Source organism: Acinonyx jubatus, chromosome D4 (assembly GCF_027475565.1).
Source record: "Acinonyx jubatus isolate Ajub_Pintada_27869175 chromosome D4, VMU_Ajub_asm_v1.0, whole genome shotgun sequence".
In the NCBI taxonomy this organism is placed as follows: domain Eukaryota; kingdom Metazoa; phylum Chordata; class Mammalia; order Carnivora; family Felidae; genus Acinonyx; species Acinonyx jubatus.
Genome location: NC_069391.1, coordinates 67,071,561 through 67,080,178, shown reverse-complemented (window position 1 = coordinate 67,080,178; position 8,618 = coordinate 67,071,561).

Below are 8,618 nucleotides of genomic sequence, written 5' to 3'. Positions count from 1 at the left end.
GCTATCTAGAATGAGATCATAGATGACGCTTACTTTGTTCTTTTTGCTTTTCCATTGGTCCTAAATTTTCTTCAGGTAACATGTAGCTTTCTATACCAATAAACAACTTGTTTTTTAAAAATAGAATTTTAGAGGAAAACCCAAGAGTACAACAGGCTTATATTTCTCCCACCAAACTAAATGGCTTTCACTTAACTGCTTCCAAAGATCACGCTGCCTCTCTCTCCCCCCGATCTGCAATCCAACTTTGTAATAATTTCCTTCACATCATGAAAAAATTATCCAAAACCCCAAGCTCACTCATCCAATTAACTCTCTACCTCTTCCATACTCAATATTCAATTAACATCGAATCATTTCAAGTCTTGCTATTTTAAAACCTGCTCTGGCTAATCTGGTTTTTTTTTAAACGATCAGCCCTTCTTTCTACTTCCGAGCCTTCAAAAATATCTGAGGACAAGAGAATGTTTGTAGACAAGTCACTCTTTGTTCTGTGCAGAGATACTTCACCGACCCTCCGGTGTCCATTCTCTAGAGTGTAATGGGGGTGGAAAACAACTTAGAAGCTTCTAGCCTATAGCAGGAGGTGTGCCACAGAGAGCAGAGCATGACGGGTGTGACATGAAAATACCAGACACAGGTCAAGGCACAGATCCTTCTAAAAATGCATCACCCCACACGGTTGGATAGGAGGCCGTGCCGGCTGGGGTTCTGGACTCTGCAGACAGCAACTGGTGTGATTTTGGACAAGCAGTTCAACTACTCTGGGCATCAGCTACATCATTTCCAAAACTATGACTTTATTTCTAAGGTGACATTGAGACTGATGGACATTTACATCCTTTTTCCTAGCCAGTCAGTTAACTCTGTATGATCACAAAATCACCCTGCAAGTAGCTTGCAGCCCAGGATCACTACAGACCCATTTGCTTCCTCACTGTGTGCACCGAAGATATTCAGCCTATGTCGCAGTTCCAACATTCATTACATCTCGCGACAATAGATTGCTTCGGTCATGTTCCTCTGGTTTCTCCATCCTTCATTTTCTCCCCTCTTCCATTGTCCCTCGTTGATTCAGGCTACATGAGAGGCCTTTTATTTATCTCTGTAGACTGAGGATCGGCCTTTTAGTTTTTTAAGCTGAGGGAAGTTAGTCATTTGAAAGATTTTAATCTATTACAGCTTATTACATATGTTATTCTTTCAAGGTTAAGAGAGAGGCAGTCAGACAACAGAAGGGCAAGGATTATAAAAAGTATCACATAAGCGGCCCAAGAATGGGACTAACTTCCTATAAAGCTGGCAAACACCAACACTGTTCCCAAACTAAAGCAAAGACAGTCTCCCTGACCCCCTGACCCAGGACAAAATAGATCTAATAAACTCCAAATGCCGGCAGGGGTGTGGAGAAACGGGGTCACTCATACATCACTGGTGGAAAGGCACAATGGCGTAGCCACTCTGTAAAAGAGTGAACCGCACTTATCGTACGTCCTCGCAATGGCACTTGTGGGCATTTATGCCTGAGAAATGGAAACCTGTGTTCACACGAAACCTGTACACAGAGGTTCAGAACATCCCCAAGCAGGAACCAACCGAAAGGTCCTTCAGTGGATGAACAGTTAAAGAAGAACATGGATATATCAAAACCGTGAAATACCCCTCTGCGATAAAAAAGCAACAAACGATCGACGGACACAACCTGGATGGGTCTCAAGGGAGTTATGCTGCGTGAAAAAAATTCTCAAAAGGTTACACTTACATGATTTCACTTACACCACATTCTTAAAATGACAAAATTATCGAGATGGACAACGGCTTGATGGTTGCCAGGATCGGAGGTGGATGGGGGGGTAGGAGGTGGCTGTAGCCAGAAAAGGTAGCAGGAGGGATCCCGGCAAAGAAGCTGTCCTGTATCTTCAGTGCAGTGGTGACCAAAATACACAGAGCTGAATATACACAAATGAGTGCATGCAAAGCTGGCGGAATCCAAATAAGACCGCTGGGTCGTATCAGCCTCATCAACCGTACTTTCCTGATTTTGACAATGATGATGCAAGATGTTGAGGGAGAGACAGAGAGAGAAAGATCAACGACAACAGCACATGTGTGCACAATAAAGAACTAGAATCAACTTACAGTGTTGTATTTTCCCTGTAAAGTCTTCCTAGCAAACAGAAATGCAAATCTGTCCTATAGTCCACATTCCCTGAAATTTTAAATTACTCCTAACTTTGGGTGTTCTACTTTGTGGTGGTTGTCATGGTGATGCTTTAAAGAAGAGGAGAACTACAAAGTGGCATACAAAGATCCTACTTTCTCTAAGGAGCTAGGATAGGATCCCCTGAGTGGGCTCCCCACGCACATGGTATGGTCGGCCTCAGAGCTTACCTGCAGACAGAATTACCAGGGAGTGGACACTTCCGTGTCAACCCGGAAGCCATAAAGACAAGAGCTGGCGGGTAACACCACATTTTCCTTCCCTGCAGTGGGATGAACCTGAGGTGATTCATCTCTGAAAGGATCCTCGGCAGAAAGAAATCTAATGTTGCCCACAGCACCCATCTGCTCGTGGCCATGCCTTTTATTGGCTTTTCCTTCTCTCCCCTCTCCCCTCACCCTCTTCCCTCACCCTTTTCCCTCTGCCTTCACCCTCATTCCATCCCCTGAGCAAACTACTCGAACCAAACTCCTTATCTCAGGGTCTGCTTTCGGAAGGCCCCAAATCCGGATGTTCACACTGAGGATACCTGGATGCAGATTGCAAGGCCTGTCTCTAACAGCTGATTTTTACTTTCCCTCATCAATACCAAAATTTAAAATATATATATATATATATATATATATATATATATATATATATATATTTTTATATATATATATATATTTTTTTTTAACCTGCTACAGATTTCATGGAGATGTGACAAAATACAATTTGTTTATTTAAGACAGATGACAACACCCTCAGGTAAATATAGTCTTGGCCATTTCTGAAGCACCTCTCCCATGTCCCCAGTAACAAATATGAACACTGGCCATGAGGCTATTTAACAACAAACTACAAAGCCCTTTTCATGCAGGTTAGAGTCACTGAGGCGACTTTGCATTCAGCACACATCTGTAGAAAACTGCGATACGGTGTTCTAGATTCTGGAAGAAGACCAAAGACCATCCTGGGCCCACAAATCCAGTAAGTCCACCAAAAGAGCTGAGGTGTTGGCCAGTTCCCAAGAGGTCACATAAATGACTTAGGAGAGTCAACTTAAAGAAAACTCCGGTCTGAAAAATTTTTTAAAGGGAAAGATTCTTTGAGATCCTGAAAACCATGCTAAGTATAACCCACCTAGACTACTAACCAGCCATAGTCGTATTGGTAATACCTTGAAACATTCTCCTCGGAATCACCGGAATTCACCCGGCTGGGTGGCTCAGCCGGTTAAGCGTCCGACTTCGGCTCTGGTCATGATCTTGCAGTTCGTGGGTTTGAGGCCTTTTATTTATCTCTGTAGACTGAGGATCGGCCTTTTAGTTTTTTAAGCTGAGGGAAGTTAGTCATTTGAAAGATTTTAATCTATTACAGCTTATTACATATGTTATTCTTTCAAGGTTAAGAGAGAGGCAGTCAGACATACGGAATTCAGCTTCCTGGCTTTGTGGGGCCAAGGAAGAGTAACAAGAAGGGATCTTGGGTGGCTCAGTCAGTTGAACGTCCAACTTCAGCTCAGGTCATGATCTCATGGTTCATGGGTTCGAGCCCTGCGTCGGGCTCTGTGCTGACAGCTCAGAGCCTGGAACCTGCTTCGGATTCTGTGTCTCCCTCTTTCTCCACCCCTCCTCCACTTGTTCTCTCTCTCTCTCCCTCTCTCTCTCTCTCTCAAAAATAAATAAACATTAAAAAAATAAATGAATAAAGTTTATTTATTTTGAGAGAGAGTGAGTGCACATGCAGGTGGGAGCGGGGGAGGGGCAGAGAGAGGGGATGAGAGAGAATCCCAAGCAGGCTCCACACTGACAGTGTGGAGCCTCACCCGGGGGTTCAATCTCACAAACTGTGAGTTCATGACCTGAGCCAAAATCAACATTTGGATGTTTAACTGTCTGAGCCACCCAGGTGCCCCTGCCACCATTTTCAACGGTTCTGCTATAAATATGCTTGTGTCTGTGTAGCATCCAGTTAAATAAGCAAGTATCTAAATATACCTTTAAAGGCTTGGGAGACAGAGTGGCTGAAAGGAAAACGGATGGGGACTGTGAACATTTAGAACCCAGCCCTGCCTGCCGCTGGGGAGTGGCACGTAGGAGGAGCAAATGTGGCCACAGCCCTTGAACTTCTAGCCTCTCTGTTTACTTATCAGCAAAATGAAGGGTTGGGATTAGACGAGAAAGAAAAACCATGCTCTGTTCCAGCTCGACAAGTCTGTGATTCTAGGCAGTGTTTTTGTTTAGGAGAGGATCTGCTAACAGTATTAATACCCATGCACTGATTCATTTAACAACTACTAAGCATCCTCTGTGTGGCAAACACTGTGTAAGGGACAGCAAATGTCACCACGCATGAGCAGACGGGCCTGCCCCAGCCTTTGACACGGCTCAGATTCTCACCTCCATGCTTCCCATCATCCAGGCCTCATTTGCTCCAGATTCAATGTCTCAGGAGCCAGTGTCCATCAGGCCAAGCTTCGGTCATGTGCTCGTCCCCAGGCTCTGTGACAAAACAGAGAAAGAATGTGGTCTCTGTCAACTTTCATGGAGGCAGGCAGCAGGAAGTGGCTGTCACCAAGAATGGCCCACCCACCAAGATGACACGCAAAGCAAACTGCCCCGGTAGGAAACCAGAGGACTCAAAGGAAGAGGGGGATTTGAATCTTGGATGACACACGTCCCCCACATCTGAGCTCTCTGACACCCAACGCACAAACATATGTGTGCATATGCGCATCTCCGGGAAAGGGGGAGCCCCTAGCCCTCACCCAGCTTTCTCGTGATTCCGGCTCAGGCAAGGAGGAGTTAAATCCACGGGGGTTTCTCACATCAGGGGGCAGATTGCTTCCCATTTCATTTTTCCTGGCATTCTCACATGAGACACGGCCGTGAAGAACGTACTCAGGAGTCCGGTGGTGCAGGTTGGGATCGCCTAGCTGGCTCTGTTTCTCAGTGTATGGTCACCACCACATTCGCCAAGAGGCCAGCAGAGAACACGTTGAGGACAACGTTCAGGACAGGGGTGCCACGCGGGGCCCGGGTCACAGGTCACGTGGGGAACTTGCCATTATTCCATGGGTAAACATCCCTGGTTATGTCAGCCCAAGGTGGAGTGGATTTGACTCTCCTCTGATGATCAAAAGTCGATGGCATCAGGCTGCCACAGGTCCCAGTCCCTCCTTAGCATCTGAAATCCTGTTTCTATCCCGGCCCTCTGCCGCAGATGCTCTCTCACTAACTAATCAGTGTACCTAGAAGGCCAAGACAAGAGCAACTTTGACATTAAACCCTCAAGCAATTAAACCTTGCTAAAATCCACAGAGAAATGCAAAGAACTTAGAACAGCCACAACACATTTGGAAAATCAGTCAAAAATTCTCAAAGTGTACAGTGTTTTTAAATTTATTTCAGCTATTTCTCGGGAAAACTTGTTTTTTAATGAGAGAACACAATGTTTGGATATCATGAACATTCCAGACACAGCCCGCCTGTGCAAAGGCCCGTCCATGGTATCATTTACAGCTGTGCTCCTCCCAAGCCCACCCAGCCCCAGAGATGAAGCTCTGGCCTGTGTTTGGTGGTTAGCATCCCCTTGCTAAAATATGCTTACTACAGATGTAGTTTAATCCTGTTGGGTTTTGACCTTTGTCTAAACCAGATCACGTTCAACATATTCTTCTGTGACTTGCTATTCTAATTCTACAAATTTTTAGTAATATTTATGCACGATTGTGTGTGTGTCAGTAGTAGAGTACCTTCCAAAATTTTTTTAATGTTTACTTTTGAGATAGAGAGAGCGCGTGTGAACGCGCACCAGAGAGAGGGCGGGGAAGGGGCAGAGAGAGAGGGGAACAGAGGATCCGAAGCAGGCTCCCTGCTAAAAAGGAGAGCCCGATGCAGGGTCTTGAACCCACGCACCGTGAGATCATGGCCTGAGCCAAAGTCGGACACTCAACCGACTGAGCCACCCAGGCGCCCCCCAAAATGTTTTTATTCACCCAATGGATATTTGTATCCCTTCCAGTGTTTTACGTTTCCAACATTACTGCTATGAATTTCTCCTGAGTATGTACTTAATCATAAACTTCCCAGGCACAGTATATGTGCATCCTCCTTTTTTAAATAATATGAAATTTTTTTCCAAGTATGCATATAAGAGACCTGGTTGCTTTACATCCTCAACAACACTTGGTATGTTCAGACTTTCTAATGTTACCAATATGGGATATTGGCAACCAATAACATTGCAAGCTGTTCCAGCCTCTGCATTTCCAAAGATGACTTTTTTGCATGTCACTCCTCACTGCCACATATTCAGATGCCAAAAAGCAGGAAGCATACGGAATTCAGCTTCCTGGCTTCTGCACATACCCCTTTCTAGAACACAGGACCAGTTAATGGTGGTGGAGCGAACGATGCTAGCTTGTGAGTTTCCTAGTCTACCAAGGCTCAGAAGGGAACAAAACAGGAAACCACCGGTAGAACAGGGCAGCGAAGGTTGCCTGATCCCTCTCTTGCCAAGTTAGACCTCATAGATGAGGAGAGAAGATACAGGGAAACAGACACACAGAGCATGAAAGAAGGACTCTAGCTTCATTCTATTTCTCTTGTCGTTAAATCCTCTGTCGCCCGCACTGGGGTTAAGAGTGGAGGGGAACTGCTCTCCACTTCAGAGAGATTTGCACCCAGAACAAATAGGGATCGCAGTTTCCTCTGCCACCTTGACCAACTTCTTCATGTCAGGACAGTATCTGATGTCTGCCTCTATTCCTCATATAGAGACCAAAGAGGGGCGCCCTCCAGAGTGGGAGTGGCGAGCTGGGCGAATGCTGAGTAAGTCCCCTGAGAGCCCGCAATCTGCCATCGGGGGCGCTGGTGCTGGGGGGCTGCTGCTGTCACCCCAGGCTGCACTGTTAGACCTGGTTCCCGCTTGTCCTTCCCAGCCACCGGTGGTGCATTCCTGGCAGCTGCCTCTTTGCAGAAATCTGCACCAAAATTAAACCCATCAAGCTGTCAGCCCCGTTGCCGGGGCTGCTCCCATGTCAGCCCATGTCATGACAACCGATGATAGAAATTCAGGCTTCACGGGGAGCATCTGTTTCCTTTTTAAAATCGCTTTAAAAAGAAGCCTGAGCAAGGCGCCTGCTGCTCAGGGCAGTGCGGGATGCCGAGGCAGGCAGGCAGGCAGGCTCAGCACCTGCCAGGGGTGGCGCTTCCTCTAGAATTTAGGAAACCAGTGGGGGAGGGGCGCCGCGTTCCAAAAACAGCAGCCTTGGGACGGAGGCGGAGGAGGAACCGACAGGAGTCACGTCTTCTCCTCGCTGGGGGCCTCCGCTTCTTAGACACCACCCAGCACGTGCTTCTTCGTTAAGTCCAGCACTGTGGCCCAGGGTTAAAACGCAGTCTTGCCTTCTCAGGACGGACTTTGTCCCAAGACAACTCCAAAACCTCCAAAATGTTGGAGATTCTCTCCTCTGACCACCTATAGAATGGAGAGAGGGCAAAGGAGAGCTGAAGGTTTCTTATCCCAAATGCTGTCTCTCCTTTGATGGGCCTGTGACTCAGGATTGCTCAGCAACATAAAATCTGGGGAGAAAACAGCATTAGTTAAATTCCTGCTGTTTCCCAGTTTACCTTGGCTTCTGCCCAGGATCACGTGTGCTTGTGTGTGTGTGTGTGCATGCACACACACACACGCACACACACACACACACACACACACACACCCCACACACAATGTATATATTCTTGTGTTGACCAAAAAGCCTAAGACACAGATGAAGCACATTCATATTCAGCATCTGAGCATAGTAATGGAAAGAATCTTAGCATCCCTGTCTCCCATTTCCCTCAGGAAACTGAAGCCCAGAGAAGTCAGGTGACTCTTCTAAAATTGCCCAGTTGGATACTAACAAACGGAGGAAAAGATCCCAGAATCTTTGGCTCCTGCCTTCCAGGGCTGAGTCTGACCAGATAAACAAACAAACAAAAACCAACTGGGAAACTTTTCTCTAGAGAAGCTCAGGGCCTATTGAAGCATGGCAGAGGAAAGGTTTGTCTGATACGATTTTGGAAATGAGAAAAGATCAGAGATCACCTACTTGAAAAAAACCAGATGTTTTAAAATGTGTATGGGCCAACTTTACCCTACTGCAGACAGGATTAGGGTGAATGGTTGAGGGAATGCTTGTAACACGGGCAGTGAGTGTGGAGGTCTGAGACCTCAGTCTTCAGGGATGCGGAGGCCCCAGAATTTCTTGGGCAGCTCGCTGCTGGGTGGCTAATCTTCCATGAGCAACTCCTGGGAGATAACCTCTGAGCTGTTGGGATATCCTGATGGACAAAGTGTCTCTGTGTGCTTGGAGCCTCGGACCACACTCTATAGTTTGACCTCTGAGGGGCAGGCTGGGGACAGA